Genomic DNA, 24,553 nt, shown 5'->3' on the forward strand with positions numbered 1-24,553 from the left:
TATTCATCTCTTGAGCAAGTGTGTCTTCTCTTGAGCAAATTCTCTTCTCTTTTCTCCCCATCTTTCTGTAAGGAAGACCAGGTATTGTTTAACATTTGTATCGGACAGCTGAAAGGAGTGAGCTATGTCCCCGGACCATGTAAATCCACATTGCTGCAGCAGCATTGGTAGTGTGAAAGGCGGTATTAGACTGATTTACTGTGACCTGGGAATCAGACCTCCCTTTCCCCTACAGCTGGAACAGCAGCCTGCAGAATAAAAATCATACATCGCAGCAGCCTCGAAAGATGCTGCATCTGACTAACAGCAACAGAAAATAATAAAAATGCCCTCTGCAGAGGCCAGCAGCATCTCTTTTAATGTAGAAAATGTTGAGGGTCCCAAAGACAACCGCTTAGACAGACATTCCTTCCAGTTTATTAATAGCAAGGGCACAGTGGCAGCTGACAGGCTGTGGATGTCTCAGGCATACTGTAAATCTCCAGTTGTTAGGTGTTCCTGCTGCTCGCCCACGTATGGCATAAATACAGCCTAACATGACTGAATTATATAGAAAAATGTTACCAATTACTCTCCTTACTTGGATTCCTTCGGCTTGAAGCCAGTGGGCTGCGCTGAGGGGGGATCTGCAGCTGATGCTGGAGCGGAGGACAAAGCTTTCTTTAAAAAATAATAATAAGAAAGATCCTCTTTTTGCGCAGAACAGTAGGATTTTTCCCTTGCCCTAAGATTTCTTGCCATTTCATTATTTTGTATTTCAGATAAAGCCTTCCCACTTTAACGAGGAACATTTTTCCCCATCGGTTTTAATGGTATAATAAATTGCGTGCAAGCAAAGAAAAAGCTCCCAAAAAAAAGGATCCGTAAAAAAGTTGCAGGAGACCGAGGCAGGCTTTGCAGAGAGAGAGACAAGAGTTACAAGCTAATTTACTTTGCTATTCTGTTCAGGTTTCATCTGTAAGCAGCCTGGGTCTCCTGCCTTTACTGGCTCTTTGGGAGGCCATATTCCCATGGGTGTTTCACCTTCTCTGCTCATGTTGGTGCAGCTGCACAGGGGCAATGGAGGGTAGCGAACTGAGGCTGCCCCTCTGTGGGAAGGTCATGATGCTACAAGAACAGGGAGGACACTGGTAATTTTTGCCTGAACACCTCATACAGGCAGTTAGAATCATAGAATCATAGTTGAAGTGCCCTGAGTGGTTTGCTGTCAGAGCAGAACCCTTCTCCTCCAGGTTTGCATTAATTCAGTAGCCACAGCCTGCATGTTTCCCTCTGCATGCAGAGCACAGCAGACCTGGGGGCTGTTACAGCCCCCATCTCCTAGGTTAATTGTACATATCAACTCAGCTGAAATGCTCTATCAAATAATGCACTTATGTAGCCTACCTTAGTGCCTACATCCCAAGAGGTGTTATTTCCAAGAGTTCAGAGAGGACACAGGGAGAGATTTAGGGCAGGCATATGCAGAAGGTGGTGGGAGAGAGGAAAGGCATCTGTGGGCATGTAGAGGTCTAGGGAAAGAGGGTGGACATGGAGACATTTGGGGAGGCAGTAGGGTTGCAGAGGAGATGAGGGGAAAGAAAATGTAGAAGAGTAGGAGACAAGGAAAATAGAAGAGGCATGGCTGTGAGAGGGAGCAGGGAGCCAGAGAAAACATTGAAATGAAGGTTACTGCTCAGATTGCATGAACCAATCTTACGAAAGACAAAACACTATGAAAAGAGATTGCAAAAGGCCAGAGAGGGCCCGTGAATCACTGTAGTGTACAAATTCTTGAAGATGTATTAACTGTTTACTCTAGGCTCCTGAAGAGGCATTCCCGTATTTGATTTTCCTTGGTAAATCTACTTGTGTCTAAATACTAGCCCTCTACTAAAACAGGCTGAAAGAAACTTCATGTTTCATCTGAATTTTAAATTGCAATGTGGAAATCAAACAAGCTGTCCGGGATAATGCTGAGACAGGTTTCTGCATGCATTTGCTTCCAGTCACTTGTAGCTGTTTCAGATGCTCAGCCTCTTGCCAGGGCATATTTGTCCTCAAGGATGCAGCTCACGTGTATGCCTGCTAAGAATACTTGATTTCCAAGTGGAAAGCTCTTAAAAATAAATCTTACATGTGCAAAAGAGTCGATTTTCCTCATTCTTTGGAGCTGGCAAATTTGCATTGAGAAAAATGCAAAAGTGAGCAGAAAACATTTCTGATGGCCAGCCCCGAGGAGGACCAATGCATGAATTCTCTAGGAAACAGGTAACTCTTTACTTCAGGGATCAGCCTGGCTCTTTCACGCTGGCTGTGCATTTCTGGCTGTGCCAAGGTGGGCTATGCTGGGGGCTCTGCTGTATCAGGTGGAATGCGTGCTCACAGCATGATCAAAGAAGAAATAGGGAAAAAGTCCAATCTTTCCTCTGGAAGCCTGATTTATACTTAGGAGAGAGACAAGTTGTCCGTCTTGGGACCCAGTCTGAAATCCAATCTCTGTTGCAGAAAGCCAGACTGTTCCCCATGACTGCTGTGTGGTCCCTTTCTAGTGGCTTTTGATGGGTCCACTTGTCCCTTCCTCACCCACTCAGGGGGATGGCTGTGACCCTGTCCTGCATACAGCCACAAATCACATCCTGGCTTGCAAACAGAGGAGGTGGGCTATGTCACCACAGGAAGCCAGAAATAAAATAGAACAAATTCTTGCCATCCTTAAAAAAGTCATCCCCCCACAACATGATTTAGAGGGTTTTCCTCTCCATGGATTAACTACATTTTTGTCCCACCTATCTGCCTCCTGTATTACTTACTGAGCTCTAAAATATTGTTAAAAGCAGGTTGTATATAAATATATATATTTAAAATGTAAACATAGCTTGAGATATTTAATAAGAGACATAATCATCTAATATTAGTTTGCTGGCATTTACATGACCAGAGCAACTTGGATCCAGACAAAACTAAATCTTTGCACTCTGAACACCTCAGAAAGTCAGAAATGCTGCCTAAAACGGAGGGGCTGTCCAGGCTTCACTCTGCTTCTGTTTAAATTACCGGTAAAATCCCATTTTTTCTAAACCAGCACCTTGCATTTGTGCTGAGCTCTCTCCATGGTTGGGATTCAGGCCTGGTGCTCCTTGAAACTCACTATTTTTGCCCAAAACATGGTACAAACCAGCCCAGCTGCCCACAGGACTGCAGCACTTGCTGGCAGGCAGGGAAGGGCAGGCACATGCTTTTCCTCAAAATCCATCACCATTTTAGGTGCCCAGGCATGGCACTCATATGTAACCATATGCAAACAGAAATGTGTAGAAAAGATCAAGTACAGGCATCTTATTGTCTCTCCTTCCCCCTAATAGATTGCTGAAAAATACCTGCTAGCAGCTTATTTTTCTTTGAAAAGTCTCCATAGGTCTTCCAGGAGACTTCTTCCCTCTGTTCTGCAGAGAAAGACGAGGAGGCTCCTTCAGACTCTGCATCCCAGACAACCTCTGTGCTGGTTTTCCTAGCTGACTCTTTGTTCAAGCATGCGAGATTAGTCTGCTTAATATAATCTTGTATTCTCTGCTTAGTGAAGGCCTCTTTAGAAGCAGTGTACTCCGTTTCCAGCCTTTTCATATTTTTCACTGTGAGAACAGAGCTGGAATCTGATGACCCAGTCCCATGGGGAAATATTTTTGGCTGGTACTGGTTACCGCCAGACCATGACAGCTTGCGTCCATTAAACATATCTGCAATGCATTAAGGAGATGAGAATCTTCAGCAACAGGCAAAGTCAATTCGTTGTTCTGGTAACAAAGAAAGAAAGGAAAATCCCATTAGTCATTTACTCCTGAAGGGCATATTGATTGATGTAGTTAAAATGTTCACACTAAGATAACCTTATTAGATTGAAAATCACTTTCTTTTCAAGAGGATCTACTAGGCTTCAATTCAACAAAGCCATTAAACAAATACCTGGTATCCAAGGCATACCCAAGTCCCATTGGTGAGATTTTCTTAAATAGGTTCCACCTAACACTTAAATGCCAAAGCTTAAGATAGCGACAAAGGACAGCATAATGCCTGTTTGTGTTCAGATAGGCCCAAAGTTGAGCAACCAAATACCTTACATCGTAACACCCAATAGTCCCTCTTCTCCAGTAAGGCTGTCTGAAGATTGCATCAGTGATTTCGTTATTAACCCAGTTTACTTTGGCTATAAAATGCTGTACAGCTGAAACTTACTGTATGCAGGCTGAAACAAGCACTTTATATTCATTTCTAGCACTCAGACAAATTATTTTGGACATTTTATGCTACATGCTGATGAAGAGAAAAATAAAAATGTACAGTGGAATCTGTCTAATTGGACCTGCTGGTGTCCATCTGACCATGTCAATTAAATAAAGACAAACAAAAAGGAGCTCTCAAAGGACTCGCAGTGAATAAACCCAGGGTAAATACCGCATGTTTTTTCTTATTGCATTATTCTGTATAGTGGTGTGTCTGAAACATAAACTAGCCATAAAAAGCAGCTCGCCCTCCTGTTTGCAATATCTAGTTAATTGTGTCTGTATCTTCCCTTCATCCACTCAGCTTGTTTAATGTCAAAAGAGAAAGGAGGGAAAAGTAATAAGGTTAGTTTGGCAGAACTAGAGCTTCACAACCTCCTCTTCCCCTATGAACCTCTGCCTGCCAGTTCCCATTGGGCATGATGCTCCTCTGCTCTGACCGCAGAGACAGCTCTTCACAGGTGTTTTACCGATGCAGGAGGCCCAAAACCTTTCAGTGCTCTGGTTGCCAGCTTTGGGGCACCCATGGACCACCTCCAGTCTATGTAGTTGTCTCTGTCCACACAGTCAGAGTGGTGTCTGCCAGCTGTCAGACTCCATGGACATGCACACAAGTGAGCACCACAGATGAGCAGGGGACCACTCCATGGGACATGCTCCTCACCCCTTGGATGGGCTTCCCCAGTGCTACAATTTCTGAGTAGCAAAAAACCAAGCAGGAGCAGCACAGCACCATCCATGGTGAAGATGCTGACAAGGTGAGGACCCAGCCAGCACTGTTTCTGTGGTACTCTGGCAACGGTCATCTCTTTTGACTTGTTGTGTACTAAGCATCATAGGTCTGAGACAAGGTGGCTAGTGAGTTTTAATCCACAAGTCTGACCTAGTTTAGTTTCTTAATACAAGTGCCTGACAGCATGAACTCAAATGCTACAGAGAAGCACATGTATAGGGTATCAATACCTCTCTCTGTCAATCAAACTTCTACATCTCATTAAAAGAAATCACTGAGCTGGTCTGGTAAAAGCCATATTCCCTAACTCTGTGTTAATTCACATTAAGGACTATCTTTAATTCTTGTCTTATGCTTTTCTCAGGGTAAGTTTTTTCAGTTCTCTGGAACTTTTCTTCTGATCCAGGACTTGTGAAAACCAATACCAATGATCTGGAGAGATCCTAAAGGTTTCTCTTTTACTACTCTTTGGTCTGGGCTAGCTATCTGCATCTGATTTTAAAGCACTTAGCTTTACCAGTCGCAGTCTAACACTGCATCTTTTGTTGCTGGGGCAGAAAGTATCTCATTATCATGTAATCTAATTGTGTTGCTTGATTATTATCTCTGGAGAACTAGCTTTGGAAAAGTTTGTCATTTCTGCCTTTCATGAACAACTCTGTCATTTCTCTTGTAACAAATTAATGTTAAGATTCCTTTGCTTCTTCATCATACTTTAAATGACATACTTTGAATGACACCACCATACTTCAATGAAATCTCTGATGTCATTAACTCTACTCATGGTTGTACTGCTGTCCTTTTGCAAAATCAGGTCAGCTAGATCATGTGCATTGAGGCTTTGTCTGGTCAGATTTTAAATCTCTCCATAGACTGAGATCCTACAGCATTTAACAACCCTCATGCTGAAAATAGTTTTGTTAATATTTAATTGGTACTTCCCATACTCCAGTACGTGTCAGTTGCTCCTTATCCCCGTGTACTGCAGCTCCGAGAAGAGTCTCAGCCTCTCATTTGTCAACTACAGGCAGCAATGAGATGTATGTGAGCATTTTCTCCTCCAGGCTGAAGAGTCCTGGCTTTCTCAGCCTCCTCTTATGCATATAGACTCCAACCTCTACATGTCTTGGTGACCCTTTGCTCCAGTACACCCATGTATCTCATAATGGGGTGCCCCAAAATAGACACATCACTGCAGATGTGCCTCAGCAGTGCTAAACAAAGTGTAATAATCATATCCCTCCCGCTTGGGTTTGGAAGTCAAGTCTCACCCAGAAGTTTTGGTCACTGCTTCCTCTAATCAAGGGCTGCATTCATCTCCCCGCTTTGAAGTCTTGTAACTGTAATTTGCCTTGGATCACAACACATGGATATAGGCAAGCTCAGAGACTGCTCTGGGTCAAGTCAGTGCCATTTTCACAACATCTGCATGTCGGGGGCCATCCTGGCCCCCCGTCTGTGCCTGGGACTTCTCTTCATCTCTGCATGTCTCCTTCATGCTGCATTTCACCTAGGTAAGTCGCCGTGCACCATCACTGCTTAAAACTGGCTGCTACCCTTGAACTTTTCCTTTTAATAAATGTTTGAAGGACATTTTATGGTGTATTCTGAATAAGGCTTTTGAAAACTTTTCTCTTGCAAAAATAAGGGATTTGAATTAATAAAAGCACGACTGAAATGAGCACTTTTCAAACCCAGCAGAAGCATGCGAGTTGTGAACATGCAGGCTTAGCTCACCTGCCTGGTTCTGTGCAACAGCAGCACCAGTGCCTAGGGTAAGATCTCATCCTTAACGTACAACTTGTCTAGGTTGCCTGATCACCCTTCCTATCCTTGACTTACCACTTCTCTTCCTGTAGTGGAGAGTTATTTCAAACAGACTTTTCCAGGCCAGGTTGAACGGGGCTTTGAGCAACCTGGTGTAGTGGGAGGTGTGTGTCTCTGCCTGTGGCAGGTGGGTTGGAACTTGATGAACTTTAAGGTCCGTTCCAACTCACATCATTCTGTGATTCTCCCTGTGCCACTCTACACAAAACCACATAGCTGACCCTACAGAAATCATGTATCAGGTGGGTAAAGCCTTCACGACACACAGCTTCTGGCTCTGTGCTTGTACCTTGCCTTCCAGGCTGAGCCATCATGCTCATCAGGACAGTCCTACTGAGCAATATGAGTGACAGTAGCTTTTATAGGACCTTCTCTTGGCACTGAGTACATCAAGACTACACAAGTCCTGGATGAGCAGTTTCCCCACAGTCTGAAATGCAGTGCTTGAATGTTCATGTTGAACTTTTCCAGGAAAATGAAGAGGATCAGATGAAGTGTTTTACTGAATTCTAAATATGGGGATTTTTTTTGCTTGCATGATTGCTTTCATCAAAAGAATACTCGAAACAAAAAACTTGTGGCAAATTAGAGGGATGAAATGCCACTTTGAAAGTGCCAGAATTAAAGATTTTTGCTTTGGAAGTGTGCCTCCCCCTCTCCATCATGAGCCATTCTGGGATTTTGATATCCAAGCATCACATTTGTCACTTGGCCTGATACATATTCCATCACAAAGCCCAATCTTTTTTTGCAAAATGCAAATAAACATTTTGCTAATCTGGCCAGATAGGATTGCCACACAAAGAAGAGTGCTCTTGCTTTTGTAAGCTGGGGAGTAGTATTAAATAGAAAAATCAGTCACATCAAAATGACAGGCTTAAAAATCTAACAGATAATGATAAGCAGCCCATTACAATGTTACAGGAGATTGTCCACTAAGTATTCACAAACACATCTGTAGCACAATGGCACATCTTCTCCAAAGCCATATCTGTCCCTGACATCAGAGCTCCCCATAAAAAGCAAGTGCATTCAAAGCAACATTTATTGGCTATTTCATCTGAAGCTTCACTTTCTCTGTAGCTCTTCTGTTCTCATAATAATATGCTGAAATCTACTCAGAATATTTTAATCTTATAGAAATAAAACACAGCTGAAGTAGTTGGAAGGCGAAGGGTTCATGAGGCAATTTCCTCTGATTCATTGGGAGACAAAGATAGAGCAATGACTGCGTTTGTGTTAATAACAGTGGAATTGCCGTTACCTCCATATTTCTTTGGCTGTTGCTGTCATGTCCCATCTCATAACCCCCCTGCTCTCAGCCATGGCCAGGGTGGATGTGTCCATGGGAGGTCATAGCAGGACCTTCTGTCATCTCCATTCTGGGGCACTGCCCTGAGCTCAATGATGCTTTCTAATTGAGATGCCTGGCCCCATTTGGGTATTTCCATCACAGCTGCCAGCTTCACTATCAAAACCTTGTTTTCCCTACTCTGAACAATCCCATCATCCCCCATTAAAAATCAATCTGAATTCACCATTTCTATGACCATGGCCCTTGGGTTGGAACACCTGCTGGGTGCAAGGAATCCCAGGAAAACATTGTGAAGCTGAGAGCTACTTGTGGGACTGTTTAAACCACGACAGGGACCCAGTATCCCAGGCAGCTCCAATGGGTGCTGCAAACACATGGCTAGAGGTGACACCTTCCCGTGGGATCATCCCAGGGGAAATGTTATTGTTTGCACAGCTTTGGCTCCCCAGGCAGCAGCAAAAGGCAGAGAGTGCAGTGCCATCAAATGAGGATTAAACTCCATGCTGTACCACAAAATGTCAGGGAAATTAATTCCAGTCATAGGCTGCTTGTACATATCCCAAAAGGTAGAGGAGTGCTATGTACACAAGGTTAGAGAGACTTTCATACATAGACATTGCAGGGGAATTTCCACAGCACAGTGGGTCTGGTGGGAAAACTATGTAAATATGAGTTTAGTCAGCCTCTGCTTTCCTTTGCTGTCTTCAAGATATTTGTAGGGGGTATCTTTTCCTCTAAGCAATGCCTGTTTGATCCTACAGGAATTATAATGTCTGGCTCTATAGCCCAATGCAACAAACGGCATCTGACGGTGCCTCTGCTTTGTCTATCTTTATGACTTTGTGGTAGGACTTTACAATGTAATAGCTGATCTCAGGCGCTGCCTGACCCACAGCCCAGGAGGGACTGTGGGCCCCAGTGAAGGGACTCTGTTGCTGCAGTCTCCCTGTTTTGTTGGAGCAAAGGGGCTTGCTGGCACAATTAGTGCTGTTGATGTGCAGAGCTACAGCTTAATACCACTCGCCAAGGGCACGCTGTGGTTGTGGGAGTCTACACTTCCTTCAATGTTAAAGAAGCAGCTGTGTGTGTGTGTATATGCATCTATTTACAGATCCAAGGAGAGCAGCTGACTACTTTCCTAATAGTGTGCACACACGCCTATTATTATTATGCACATATACTTTTAATATGTAATATAACACAATGTAATATTACATATATATAAACATTTATGGCCTTTAATTGCAGAATGAGGCCATTAAAAGCAAGCAAATTTTTTCACCTATTTCTGCCGTTGCAGTTGTGTCCAGACTAGATCTCCAGATTCCAAGTTATAACCACTAGTTTTGTATATAGAACAGTCTCCTAAAATAACTATTTGTGCACTTTGTACTTTCAAAGACATTTGGAAAGCAATTGCTTGCTGTAAATCACACAGAAGACTCTTGAGTGGTCTCCCGTTGTGCAGCCCTTACGCCTTATTACATCCTACCATTCCTGTAAGAAGTGGCAGAGCCGGTAATACTCATCTCAGCAGTGTATTTCAGTTGGAAGTGCTGCATTAAAAAGTCTGGATCTCACCATAGTGGTGACATCGGCTCCAACCAAGGGGCTGCTTACCTCTCTGTAACCCGCAGTGGCCATTAACAGACTTATAGGAAATAAATATACGGCATATATGCGATGATCTAGGTCCTGGTGATTTCACTCAGCCTCAAGGTTATAAAGACTGTGCTACTTCTGCAGGTGCAGGGGTGAGATTCCTCTGCTTGCAGCCACTAACGCTCAAATTAAGAGTTTTAAACATTTATTCTGTTAAATCAGTAACTTCTACTATTCTTTTGCATTTGTAATATAGAGGCATAAACAGCTTAGGAGGGGCATGCAGAATCATACTCCCAGCCTCCACCGCTGGGATTTTAAAATAAACCTGATTTTAGCAGGTGCCGTTTCCTGGGCCACAGAGCATACAGGACTCATGCTGTACACACAGCTGAGGAGCTACAGTGCATGAATATGCTTCAGAAAGCCTGGCTCTTCAACAGGATAGCAATTACACGACGCAGTAAAATGAAGCAGCTCCAGCTGTAAATCATGGTTATTAGTGTATGTTCTGGGATTTGTGTCATGAGAGACAAGTACTAAACTGAAGTTAGATTGTCTGAAAGCACAGAAATCCCTGATTAACATTGCCAGTGCTTCCGGCTCTTTCAAGCTCTGGAAGGCAAAAAGACTCATCTGACAGTGCCGACAGAGATTTACTGGGTTTGGCTCAGGGTAACAAAACTGAAGTTACTGCTGTTGTGGCTTTGATTTCTAACACTGCAGCAAACTGCAGGTAGAAACATTCTGTGCTCATTTCGGCACACAGGACCTGATCCTCTCAACCCCACAGGGGTCTTTCAGCAGCAGAGTCCCTGCTGCTTCACATTGCACAGAAAGAAGCCCATGCACTGCTGCCTTTCACCCTGCCCTCTGCAGAAGTCAAACGTTTTAGTAGAGATCAAAATAGCACTTCTTACAGGTGGCAAATAATGCATAAGTGATCCTTTAGCCCCTAAACACAGAGCTAAAGGTAGTAGTCAGGATGCATCCAATGAAACACCAGTGGTGTAAATTTGCAGCAATACCGAGTAAATAAAGTTACTGCAGGCTTGGAGCAGAATAAATCACAAAACCGCAGGCAGTTGTGCTGAGAAAGAGCTGAGAAGCTCTTTGATGTCTCCTCCTTCCCTTGGCAGAACAAACTGCAGTTACGCTATCCAACTGAGCCTCTTCTTTATGCTATGCTTTCTAAAGTGTGCAACTAGATACATAAACGTTGTGGAAAGTCTCAGGAAATGACACATATATTCATGAAACTGCCTAGTAAACTACAAATTCTGAAGTAGAAATTTATGAAGGTGTAATTTGATAAAAATAATGAAAAGAGATAAATGAATATGAACATTGTTTATGAAGAGAAAACAGAGACTGGGAAAGAAGCCAAGAGCCAGTGGTGTCAGCACTGACCCTGTTGAGGCACAATCCTACCAAATTCCCTGAAATCCATTTGTCCACATGCTATCCATTGGTGCTTTGGCAAGAGGCAGCCTGCAAGGCTGCGATGTCCCCAGATGCCATTTGTAGGGTCTGTCAGATTGAGGGTCGGGACGGGGAAAGAGGAGGCACTGACTCAGCTCTCACCAGCCCTCAGCAGATTCTGGAGAAAATATCTACCTTCTTTTTAATTTTTAATTCCTTTTTTTTAGTTAAGGTATCACAGAATTATCACAGAATCACAGAATGGTTTGGGTTGGAAGGGACCTGAAAGATCATCCAGCTCCACCTGCCTGCCACAGGCAGGGACACCTTCCAGTACACCAGGTTGCCCAAAGCCCTGTCCAATCTGCCCCATCTAGGATGGGGCAGCCACAGCTTCTCTGGGGAACCTGTTCCTGTGCCTCAACACTCTCACAGTAAAGACCTTCTTAATGTCTAATCTAAATCTCCCCTCTCTCAGTTTAAAGCTATTTTTCAGTTTAGAGCCATTCCCCCTTGTCCTGTCTCTACATGCCCTGGTATGTTATACTGTGGTCTGGCTAGCAGCTTCTCCCACATTTCAAGGAAGTCTGATTTAAGGGAGGTCTGGGGAGGTCAGCCCTGTATCTCTCCCCTTCCCAGCACTCACCCTTGTGTTTCCACCACCGCCTGCTGCCAGGAAGGGGACAGCCCTTGGGGCACCCTGAAACTTCCTCCTTCTCCCGCCATAACCCCCTTAATGTGCCAAGGTTTTTCATGCAGGAGTTTGCTTTTCATCTCACAGGTGAAAGGGAAAACAGGAAAGGAAAAGCAACAAGTAAACATGAGTGTAAATGGTAACGCATCGTCTGACACTCACAGCAGGGCCACAGAAAAGCTTCCTCCCTGTAAAACCCTGGACGTCACAGGCATTCCAGGACAGGCTTACCTCTCTGGGCAGGAGAATCCAGGAAAGCAGGAGAGGACCCTTTTACGAGGGGCAGACAGAGACCTGCTGCCAGGGAGGTGCCTAGGACACCCTCTTGGTCCTCAGTGGCCCTGAGTGTTGGTGGAACGTTTCCCCTTCCTGTTCCATTGTCACATTGTCCTCCTTTTAGGGCCAGCTGCTGATGTCATGGTTCCCAGGCTGTAACAATAGGGAAGGCAGGGAGATGGGTGCTGCTGCCAGCTTGCCATCCTTCCTGGAAATTTCAGCAGGGCTGTGGGAGCCTGGTGCAGGACTGGGGGATGGAGGGAGCAGGGACTTGCTGTGGTGGAGGATGTGCAAGGCAAAGTCCAGAGAAGTCAGGACTGCCTGGCTTGCTGGGAGTGGAATGCTGATCTGAGAGCTCATCACAGGGAAGGATTGGTACTGCAGTACCTGAGGCATCTTGCCCAGGCAAGCCCTGAGAGGAGACAGGAGAATTTCCTTTCTGTGTTTCCCCTCAGGGAGATCCTGGGTCTCTCATGCTTGGACCCATCCATCTTCATGGTGGGCAGTTTCTACTCAAGGGCTCCCTTGCTGTTGTTTTTTTGCTGTGAGCTGCGCCCTGAACCTTCTCTGGCATGAGCTGTCCCCACGATCCCCAGCACACCATCATGCTCACTCCACGAGGCTGCCAGAGTGAATTAGTGACCCCGCTGTCTTCAAAAACAGCTCTCCAGTTTGGTGGGTTTAGGCCTTTTATATATATACCTTTTTACCCTCCATCCAGGGGTGAAATTAGGTTGCTTTTTATTCTGGCAGCTGAGTATCTGAGCTGAAAGGCCTTGGGATCCTACAGAAGTTGCAAATGCCAATGACTCAGGCAAAACCTGCCTTTTCCTTTCATTCAGAGATTTCTTGGAAGGAAACCAGGTTTAAAGTGAGTGCTTGTTTAAGTACAGCTGTGCAATGTACCGGTGTCATCTGGAAGTCATGACTGCATCTCTGCTGCCTCCAGCTGTGTTCTACTCTTTGCAACCAGTTCTTTTGAACCCTTCCATCAGATTCTGCAGCATATTTTGCACACTGGTGACTGTGCTCATGGTGGGGCTGGGGTATGACCTTACAAAACACATGAAGAGGAATTCACCTTGTGCTCAGTGGTGGTGTCTTGGTGTTGGTTTTTGTTTTAAGGGAACAAATGACAACAGGTGAAGCAAAAAACCTCATGACCAGGTCAGCAGCTGTTGCTGCAGAGTGCTTTACATGCCCTTCAGCTCCACGATGCAGCCTGGTTTTCCTCCTTTGCAGGGCCAGCGGTAAAAACTGAACCAAAATGTCAGTGAGTTTGACCTCTGCATGTAGTCTGAGAAATCACAGTTGATAAGTTGGTGGCTGGAGGGCTGGTGGGGCTGGTGGAGCTTTCCTCCTCCTGGCTCCTGCTGTACAGGGCAAGGAGAAAGTACCACATGGTGGTCAAAGATGTTTCTGGAGCCAGAGGCGATGCTCACCTCCTCTTCTGGACAGCCATGGTTTTGATTTTCACCCTGTGACCCCAGAACTTCCCTAAGGGCATTCAGCTGTAGAAGTTTCTCATGGAATGGTGCTCTCAGGTGGTGTCTGAGGCTTGTCTTCCTGTTGAAAAACAATGAGTGTTTTTGTGGAGGCAGGGGGCATTCTCTAATACACAGCAATTTAAATCAAAATCATGTATTGTACAGTACAAACCTCTAATATACTATAGATTTTATAATTGACTCAAATTTCTCACTAAGAAAAAGTCAATTCCTGCATGGCAGGGCAGCCAGAGGAAAAAATGCTTTAGTCTGCTCAGCAGACAGGGACCTATTTTTAATCCTAAGGCCCTCTGTTAGTTCTTACCTATTTAATGTAAAGCAAGGATTTACTACACATACAACTTAATCCCCTTTTTATATTTGCATAGAGATCTCAGAGTGTGTGTATGAACAGTTTTTGAGATAAGAGAAGGAAGGCCTCAGGAGTCAAAGTCATTATTTTTGCATGAAGTATTTAATGCTAAACATAAATATTGAGAGGACTGAATTCCCATGCACTTACAGACTTCACTCTCATGCTCCTGAGGTTTTTTGCTTTACATCCAGTTATTAAAAGCCTGTTGTAAGTGAATGAAAAAATTTTACAGGAAGCCTTTATTGCAAAGACACTGAGCAGGCTTCATTTTGCAGTTGAAAGGAGAGACAGGTTGTAGACAAAACAGAAACAAAGGTAGTATGCTTCTCACCTCCCCCAAAAGAGCATGGAGAAGCTTTGTCAGGCAGTGGAAACCCGGCCCTAGAAAAGGACTTTCTCCAGTGATGACCTCTAAGGGGATTGAAGGTGGAGTTCCTGTGGTGCACATTCATCAACCCCGCTCATTGTAATTCGCATGATTTACATCCTCACAATCATGATTAGGTGGTGAAAAAAAACATCTACATGAGGGTTGACTTCAAAAAGCGACATTCTTTGTCCAAATCCAATCAAGCCCCGCGGCAGGCAGTCCTTTTGATTTAGCATTAATTTTAATATGTGTGGCCCTGAAAATAACCTCCTGGCTTTGGAAACCTTGGAGAAAAGACTGTTGGGTAAGTGCTGGGCAGAATATTATGTCTGAGAGCTGTCATTCCTTCCTCCAGAGGCAGTTTTTCTGGCATGAAGGATGAGATACTGCACTGATGTGAAATCGATTTAAAAAATATAGTCATAGGCAAGTTGGTGGGGAAGTTTACTTCTCCAGAAGTTAAAAGGGGTCCAGAAACTCCACCAGAATGGCTCATGGAGCTGTTGTGAGCTCAACAGTATAGTGCAGTGAACAGCAGACTTTTGCTTTACTGGGGGTAATGTAACTGGATTATTTTTTGTTCTTCTGCTTCCAATGGATGTAATAAGATTGGCAAGATCTATCTTTGCATGTAAAATCCCTGACTCACTTCTGTTGACAGCAGGCTGGTTCTTGCCTGATGACAACTGGGCTCTTCATTGTAAATCAAAGAACAGGAATGAGAAAACATGTGTTTCAGCCTGATCTTCACTCTTAAACTGGGGCAAAACAGGAGGGTAAAACCCAGGCAGCATCTCTCCATCATATCTTTCTACACTGCCTTGCTATATCAAACTCCAAAAGCAAATCTTGACCAGCACTAATGAGCAAGGGCAGTCTGTGGTCAGTCATCCAGGCAAACGGCTTATGGGTATGGAGAAGGAGGAAATCAGAACAGATGTCTTGTTTACCTACTGCAGGTTGGGAGAATGAGTTTGAACCCAAAACTTGGTTGGGCTCCATCTGACATACAAATGAACAAGAATGCTTTTATTAGCATGCTACGTATCAAAATTAAGGAACTGTTCTCTCCTAATAATGTCTTTGAAACCATTAACCAGTCACTCTACGCCGCTGACAGCATTTTCCTACGCTCTTGAGTGGCTCTCACGCCCTACAATTTTTCTCCTGTGAACAAAACACTGTAGCGCTGACTGCAAAGGAAGGACAGATACCTAATTATAGGTCTTGTTATTAGTAGTCTGGGAAATAAAAAGTCTGCAGTTCATATAGTGTAGAGAATGATGAAGCATCTCAAATCACTAATGTGACTTAAAGTGGGATCTATGTGGAATTTCACATTTCCCCCCCCCATTAAATCCATGTGAAAGCCTGTTTGCAGCAAGATTTGGGAGGCTTTCTGTTGTTTTCCGTGATTTCTGCCAAAACTAAACTTTGAATGTTTTCCTGATGTCTTTATCCCATCAGTCTGTCAGTCAGGCTCATGCTGTCCTTCATGTAAACCTAACAGGGCAATCTATAATCCGGTGTGCAATAGACATCTTGAAGGAAAACAATGTTTGACAACACCTCGAAGGCTGGAGATCTTGCTGCACCCAGGCACATCCCAGCAAGTTTCTGGGACAGGTTGTCCCTTTGATGCCCTTCGTGCACACTTGTGGCTGATCACATCATCGCATGCTCGTTGTCCGCCGATGTAGCTAACATGGAATGACCTTGGGAAGGGACAGTAGTGGGGCTGTTTCCTGTCAGCACACACCTCTCTCCCTGCTAGCAGTCTGCTTTATAGCTGTGTTCAAACCAGATATATTGTTTAGATTAAAATGGGGAGGGGGGAGGGGGGTGGTGTAGAGAGAGGAAAAAGAAACTGTCCAACAGTAAAGACGTAAAGTAAGGGGAAACAGGCATTTCTTTCTGTATTGCTGAAGGCTTTGTAAAGATAACAAGCCATTAAACTTTATAGCCAAAGCCTCAGGGTAGTACTGGTTTGGGGTTTTATGCTGCAGTTGCCTGCACAAGTTTTAGACTGCTTTTGACAGCTCTCCTCCCCTCCTGCACTTTCCTCCCTTCTCCCTGCCCATTTCTGTGATGTATTTGGTCCTTTGAATAAATTGCATCTATTCATTTCTTGTGGGCTTAAATCCAGTGCCTGTCTCTTAAGGACAGTCCATCAGGCTGAGTTAACCTAATTTGGTGATGGTGTAAAGCACATCTGGGTTTGTCTCTTTTCTGTGGAAGTTCCTAGAAATTTTCTGTGCTGGTACTCATTCAGTTAATGAGCACTGTGTCTTTATGGCCTGAAATACTCGACTCCAGAGTCCCTGTTATGTGACACATGGTACTCATGGAGATAAATCTTTGGATTTCTCCATGATTATAATCTGGGCAAAAATAGTCAGGAAAGGGTCATTTCTAATTCCAGACTTTCCAATTTTCAGAAGAAAAAATACAGATCCTCCAACCCTTTTTCCTTCTCACACCCTCTCTTGGGACCATTATATCCTAAGCTAGTTCTAAACTTCAGCTGCACTGCAGAAGAGACACAGCTTATAATCAGCAAATTATGACTTGCCAGACATAGCAAAAGGTTAGAAGGATGTGGCAGCTGAACCCACCTAAATATTGGAAATCCTAGTCCTCGAAAGCTTTGTGGGAAATCCAGGGCAGTTTCTCAAAAGAGGAATAATGTGTTCTTGACATTGCTAATGAGCTGGTGGCTCTGGGATTCTGAAACAGCTGCAAATGATATAGAGTTTACCAGGAAAATCAAAGATACGAAGAAAGCTGTAAGTAGAGAGGGAGTGACAAAATTATGTTTCAAGGATTCTGGTTCTCCTTGACATAACACGTCAAAAGCTGGAAATATCCAGGCAGGGGCTGTAAACAGCTTTGACAATCTGATTGATGTGAGCATTAACTGAAGTTACAACATAAAATATATGATCCTGCAAATGCTTATTTTTCCCCATGAAAATGATTACGACAAGCACTTTACGCAGTGATATGTATGTGAACTTGTACCTGTGGTTTCTCAGACACACTGCAAAAAGATACCAGTATAATGAAGAGCCGCTATCTCTGTAATTTATTTTATATGTATATGCAAGTGACAAGGCATTTAAAACACATTTCTTTTTAATAAACTTTGTGGTCCAACCAGATTTTAGTTAAACTCTCGTTACCCACATCTGCCTTTTTTTTACTTAGGAAGTTCTTCAGTGATTCTGTTGTTTGGCGCAAAGAAAGTTGTTTGATGGTACTTCTCAGGTACTGGTGTTTTATATTCATAATTTGGAGGAAACGCTGCTTCAGATTTCTGTGAGTATCTGTCCTTCCAATGTTAGGTATTCTTCCTCCCTACGATCACAGATATCCCACAGAAGGATACAGTTTCACTTGATACTAACATTCACCTACCTCTCAGAAGCAGTTTCCTTAGCAGGCCCCGCAGAAAATCTTCAGCTCAGCCCTAGCCATCACCCAGGTATATCTGTGCTTTGGTGGCAGTTGTGCATCAAAGATGATGTGATTCAACAACGAGGCAAGCCATTACTGGTCTCATTTGCTCAAGTGTGCTTATCGCGTTTGAATTTTTTGCCTTTAAACAGTACTGCCTGGGGATTCCTGAAAAGAGATGTGAGGGTTATGTGTAGGTGTAAATGGAGAATGGCTGGAGATGGTTTCTAAAGGCTCAGTGTTTAGTGCGGTGCAGCTGGTGGAAAGAGGGAGAAATGGAAATAGTGGCTGGTAACAGAACTGTAAGGGCTGCTACTAATTACACTGCCCAGAGGACATGGAGGTAATCTAGCTCCAGTCATCTATCTGCTTTTCTCTTCTGAGACGGAGTTGCATGAAGTAGATGCTCATAGTGCTATCTTTTGCTCCCTATACAAGAAGAAAACACATTCTGGGGAGAAAATCACAGAGCAAAAGTGATTATGACAAAACCAAAATAAATAGTTAGTCAGATATCTCATTATTTGTAAAGATAGTATCTGCTGCCATCGGAAAGAAAGTAAATTTTTCTGTCTCCCAAGGGTGAGAAGGAAATTTGACTTCTATGAAGGTTCAGAATCCAGATGTCAAATACAAAGAACCCCTCTTCTTTTTTTCTTTTTTTTTTTTTTTAGTTTTTAAACTGTTTCTGTTTTTAGCAACTTTTATGATTTTGAAGCCTTGGGTTATTGACTATTGGGTTAGCGAGGCTGAACCTAGTCAATAACTCTGTGGAATACAGCAGATAACAGCTTCTTTGATCAATCAGGCAAAATAGATAAAGATGCACTGCAAAAAAAATTCCCTGCAAGCCACAGAGATGTATTTTTTTGTCATTCATCAGTTCTTGAGCTTAGATTTGCAGAAATTAATCAGCATTGGTGTGCAAGGTGAGGGAGATATGGGCTGATGGCATGCACCTTGTCTGTAAGTTTGTAACAGGCTTTGGATCAGTCATTTCAGATGAGTCTTTCCAGGTCACCAGAGTGCCCCTTTCTGCCTCTGAAAGGTGGTGTCAGGATGCTGTCTTCTTATTAGTGTCAGGTAGAAATCTTTGCTAGAAATAGGAGGACAGTCTCCAGGTACCTTGTTAGATATTGAAGACATGACAATCGCAGTGGCAAATACTACAAAGCATTTCATGGCTCAGGAAAGACTATGCTGTCTCAAAAAAAAAGGCTTTGCAGAGGTTCTGCAGCCAGGGAAACTGTTCTTTTCTGTGTAGTTCTGAATAAACATGCAGGCAGGCACAAGCCTAAAGAAGCAGTAGTACAGCTTTCTGCAAGCTACGGACTAATAACTACTTGGCTTTAGATAGGAGCTATTGACTGTTATGTCTTTCTATTATAAGTACAGGAACCAGTGTCCTTGGAGTTCGTCCATTCAGCAGAGAGCACCATGGTACTTGGTCCGTGATAACCTGCAAAGCTCTGACACGTATAAACAGTAAATCATATTCCTAACGCTCTCTCTGTGCAGAAAGTGACTTGGTAAGATAGGAAGAGTAACATCAGCACAATGTGTAACCTCAGTGTCTGTATTATGCAAACCAGTGTTTCAGTTAACGGGCTGACTGCCACATACTGTATGCTTATCTTGTGTTGAAAGTCCAGGTGGCTTGTGGTTTCTACCACAGTGCTCAGGTTAAACACCATACAAAATATTTTAATGGGAATAACGTATTTCTGCCACCTCATCCCTGCTTACAGTCAGAAGGAGATGAGCTGTCTTCACCCCAAGCAGAAGAAGCTTATCTTTGCTTCTTGCACAACCAGCACTGCTCAGACCGGGAGTGATGTCTGCTTCTGCCTGCGATGGCTGGCAGCTCTGTCACATAACATGACTTATGTTGTTGGAGGCACCTTGCAGGAGAGACGGTGTCCTTTATGCTTTAAATCAAATATCCAAAGCTTATGTATACATACATAAGTGAGCCTGAGGGACTCATGTGTGATGGAGTTCTGCAGCCCAGGGCTACCATATCAGAAACCTTGCACAAGGCGTGGTTTGCCATTGCTTGAGTGCACTGGAGAAGAGCTGATACAGAAAGACCACCGGAGGAGAATCAAGGAGATGTACAAACTAGTAGCACATGACTAATGTGCAGTTGCATGGTTGGAACCTTACACTTGGCCCCAGAAGAAGGATCACCTCAAATACCTTTCCCATCAGTTGTGGTAGCAATCTGACTGCAGTTTACATTTAGCAGTGAAGGACAAGCGTACAGCTGTGTCTGAGGAGTGTTTCTGCCCATCTCACCACATGCCTCACCCCATCTAAATCGTTTTCTCAGACTGCTCACTGAATTGTTGGCATTACAGTAAGGTGAATATCTTCAGGGAATTTATCTCTTCACCTAGCTGAGATCTGGCTTTGACTGAGATCTGTGTTTTTCTAGTTCTGGATGGTTAAGAGTGAATGCCCTACACCAACTGAAGAACAACAATACCAGTAAGAAGTAGAGTAATATTTTTAAAGCCCACTAACTCCATACTTGCTTCTGCTGAAGTACACCTTGCTATGGAGCTTATGCCACTGATGGGGCTGTTCATTTGAGTGAAGCAAAAGAGCAGGGACATTATAATTAATAATGCTTAGCAGGAAACAAATTATTGTGCTTGGGGCAAGAAGGGCTAAAATTGTTCTTTACTATTTTTTGAAGAATTAATTGGTAGTAGGCAAAGATTTGCTGTGTTGAGCCAGCAGGTGCTGCTTTATGACTACATTAATGTTAATGATATCCTCCGGACACATATGAAGACAGTTTAACATATTTCTTTCTCACCACATTTCTCTGGGTGGATGTATGTTCTGGTTCCAATTATTTGCTGTGTGCCAGTACAGCGCTCTTGGACAGACAGTGACCCCAGATTTGCACAGAAGTTTACAAGTAGTTTTATAAGACCAGGTAACTTTTGTAATTGCCATTCACACCAGGACAGACTTTGCAGATTAAAGGTTGAGGGAAATGGGTAAAAGTGGCTGCATAACGTTTCTAAAATTGCCCGGTTAACTGTTCCTAGGTGTGCTTAACAGCAGTACCGAGGATCTAACTGTCTACTCTCTTCTTTTATCACTGAAACCCCTCTTCTTCTGGCACACTATTAAAAAAGTACTCTGGCAGTGATTTAAACCCTGAGATGAGCAGGTGTTAAAATTGTGTTGCCCTCATGGATCTAACGATAACAACATCTTGCACTGTAAGGACTGAGAGTGTTGTATGCAGCACTGTTTGCACAGCGATTCACTGGAAGAGGTTGCCCAGAAAAATTCTGGATGCCCCATCCCTGGCAGTGTTCAAGGCCAGGTTGGACAGGGCTTTGAGCAACCTGGTCTAGTGGAAGGTGTCCCTGCCCATGACAGGGGGGTGGAACTGGATGATTATTAAGATCCCTTCCAACCCATTCTATCTATCCCTCCCCATCATTCTATGATTCTATGAATGCTGCTTCGTGAGTTATAGGAATAGGAGAAAGAAACTAGGAGCAGCAGTGGCTGGGGAAGACAGAGTTGATGTTCAGAGTACCTGGTGGAGAAGCTATGGTGAAGAGCTACTAGGAAACCCTGTCCATCCACCAGATCCAAACCTACTGTTTTGGGGTCTCCAGGTTCCTTGGTAGTCAGCACATGCTTGTGAAAACCATTGACAGTACATCTATTTCCTTACATCATACGTGTCTCCCTATAGCATGCTTTTGTGTATAAAATAATGACTTGTTATTGCTATTGCAAATGCACTCTGTTTTATTCAAATTGCAGAGATGGTACTAGTCCTGTTGGTGATGTGTAGAGGTCAATGTGGTTGTATATAATCAAATCTTCTCAATTAATTTCTTTAAAAACATCTGAAAATACGCATGCATAAACACATGTCAATTGAACATTAAGGCTCTAAAGTCAAACAATCAAGAGACAGGAATTACCTGAGCTTGCCAGTATTTCTAAATGAGACACGTCTTTCTTCCCTGGTAAGTTTCCATCTTGTTCTGCCATTCAATCATCTGGGTTAACATCTGAATGAATTTTTTACGTTGCTTTCATGTAGCACTGTTCATAGGATAGTATCTAGCAAACCCTAATGGGATACTAATTTTTTAAGATCTTAGCGTCCTCTTCTTTATAGCTTTTAAAATAAAATGAAATGGTTAGATTTCATTTAAACAGATCCTTATTAAAGTAGAAGCTAGCCTGATAATGACTTAAATTGGTGCTACGTGGCCATCACATGCTATTTGATAAGCATTCCATTATAATTAAGAAGTGGCTAATAGACAATTAATATACAGGATTACACACTTTGCTAATTAGATGATTTTAATTTTTTTTGTTAGATTGAAATGTACAGGACCCCATAAATCACTGTTAGAGGTTGTTTAATAAGCCTGAACCCTCAATTTTCTCCCTGTCAATCAGGAATGGAGAAGCCGACTCTTCCTCTCGCCCAGAGAGACTTGTCAAGTGGAAGGATCGCTGTATTTAAAATGACCTGAAACACCCTCCACTCCCAAACCTCGCATCTATTCACAGGACATTGCAGCTCCAGTCTGTGCTCTTGTGGTCTGCTCTGTTCATCGAGACTCAGCTCCTGCCTATTGAGACTCAGCCCCTGCCCTTGCACATCAAATGGGATGTTCCTTAATGTTTCCCTCTCCCCACACCTTTTGCAGTCTCTTGCTTGATGTCTGTGACAGACAGGGATTTTGCACATGGCTTTTTGTAAGCCCTGAGAAGAGGGCTTCTGTTTTCAGCATGACTCTTTCAGCTCTGTCCAGCTGACCCCATTTAGGTGTCCCAGACCATGCAGTAGTTGTTGGCTTGGCAGCATCACCTTCCCTTGCAGGGTGCACATGTGAACCAAGCTGAGCTGGAGCGCTCTGCTAGGGTGTGAGGCTCTCTTTTAGCCACTTCATTAAGGAGGTTATCTACTGCAGATTCCTGTGTGGTCAGTGCGGAAAGACACATCTGTGTCTTCAGGAGGTGGCACATCATGTCCAACAGTAGTGTGGGCCAGAGAGGATTTACCTCCAAACCGTAGACAACTGCTTTGAGATGTCTACATGTGATACCTACAAGACAGTGTTTAAGCTGTCCTGCAGTCAGCAAGACCTGATCAGTGCAGTAATGAAGGACAAAGCATCACCTGACTGACAAGCCACCAAGGGCTCAAGTCTGTTGCCTGAACACCAATCCCAATTGCTGTTTGGGGTTTGTAGGTATCAGAGACGAGGTCCAATGGATTTGACACAGCCTGATGGCAGGTCTGCCTCTTGGGGTGGCCCCTGGAGGCCACACTGGATACCCCATGGTCACACATGGCATCCCTCTGAATTGTCCTGGTGTAAGGTGAGACCAAAGAGCTCCTTTGGGTGCAATGTCAGCTCTGCCACTCCACCACCCTTGGTGAGCATGCCTCTGCCCTCACAAAAAAAAACAAGTGCACCTATCATCACTACTTCTAGTATTTTCTCAACAATAAACAACTAATGGGCAGTTTCAGTAACACTGTGCTCTGTAAAGTTCAATTAGACAGAAGTAGGAGACTGACACAGTAATTGGGCTGTATTTTGTGGCAAGGCTCACAAGTGGTATCACAGAAGCACAACTCAAAGGACATTGACAGGCAATGGCTTAGAGTTGACCAAGAGCCTGCGCATGATTTCAATACATTTTTCAAAATATTCATAGCTGAAGTAGAATGAAAGCAAGGTAGGAATGAGATCTGAGGTGGGACAACACAAAGCCTGACACCTCTGAAAGATGTCACTTACATGTAAAAGTCAAATGGTTTGCTTCAGCTTGTAAACAATGTGTGCATTACTAACATAGGGATAAATAAGAGTGAAACATAAGACTTCTTTACTGTAATGCTGTTCATGTTCAAAGCACTTAAGTAAGTGTAAGTAAGAATAAATCTCTCTTAACAGCTTGTGTCACAAAGTCAATATCCCAACCTCACTGGGAACACAAGGAAATGTGGACAGATGATTTACTCCACGTCTAAAGTGAAATTAGGACCAGAGGCAAGGTATGAAAGTAAGTATGTCCATCTTCCATTTCAGCTGTCAGCTGACCAAAGCATCCTGACTGGTGTAGGCATGAGTATGCAGTTTGGTGCTTTGCACAGCATTGCATGTGTGAGGGTTACACTGAGGCACACTGGCAGCAGCTCTGTGATGGTGTCCCTGGAAGCACAATTAGTCCACATAGATGGTGACATCAGTGTGTCCCTCAAGCCATTTAACTGTCTGAAAAGAACCTGCTCTGGAGGTTTTCATTACTGATTTCCACACTGCTGAACAAGTGCGATCATCTGTTCCTAGGCAGAATATGATGCTGAGGTATCACCACCTCTCCTTCCAGACACTTCATTGCCTTAAAACCTAAGAAAACATTGTTTTTACTTCCCAGGCAGTCACTGAGATCAGGAGATATATCAAAAGAATATTCAAGATCACTCAAATACGCAAGAATCTTTTCAGTGGCTCAGTAGGATTTGCATCCAGGCTTAATGCCCTGGAGAGCAGTGGATGAGTGTGCAGTGAGAGCAGCCTGTTCTGACAAGAACAGAAACTGGCATTTCAGAAGCACCAATGTGTTTGGGGTGGTAGAAAGTGGCAGTGGATGCCTTTGGTGTTATCCAATAAAGATTTGGGACTATAAGACACTCAGAAAAAGAAGATGATCCAAATTCAAAGAA

General features: G+C 43.6%; 1 long non-coding RNA gene across 1 annotated transcript; it reads right to left on the minus strand.

The window, feature by feature from the left end:
* Positions 1-219: 219 nt before the first annotated feature.
* On the minus strand, positions 220-12,214 carry LOC133271390 (uncharacterized). The gene is made up of 3 exons (XR_009744120.1): positions 12,084-12,214; positions 3,360-3,773; positions 220-638 (listed from the first exon to the last, which is right to left on the minus strand). It is a non-coding gene; the product is annotated as an uncharacterized LOC133271390 (long non-coding RNA).
* Between the last annotated feature and the right edge of the window lie 12,339 nt (positions 12,215-24,553).

Source organism: Pezoporus flaviventris, unplaced genomic scaffold, assembly GCF_033815535.1.
Source record: "Pezoporus flaviventris isolate CSIRO_AGI_PZ_B2104156 unplaced genomic scaffold, CSIRO_AGI_Pfla_v1 ptg000025l, whole genome shotgun sequence".
In the NCBI taxonomy this organism is placed as follows: Eukaryota; Metazoa; Chordata; class Aves; order Psittaciformes; family Psittacidae; genus Pezoporus; species Pezoporus flaviventris.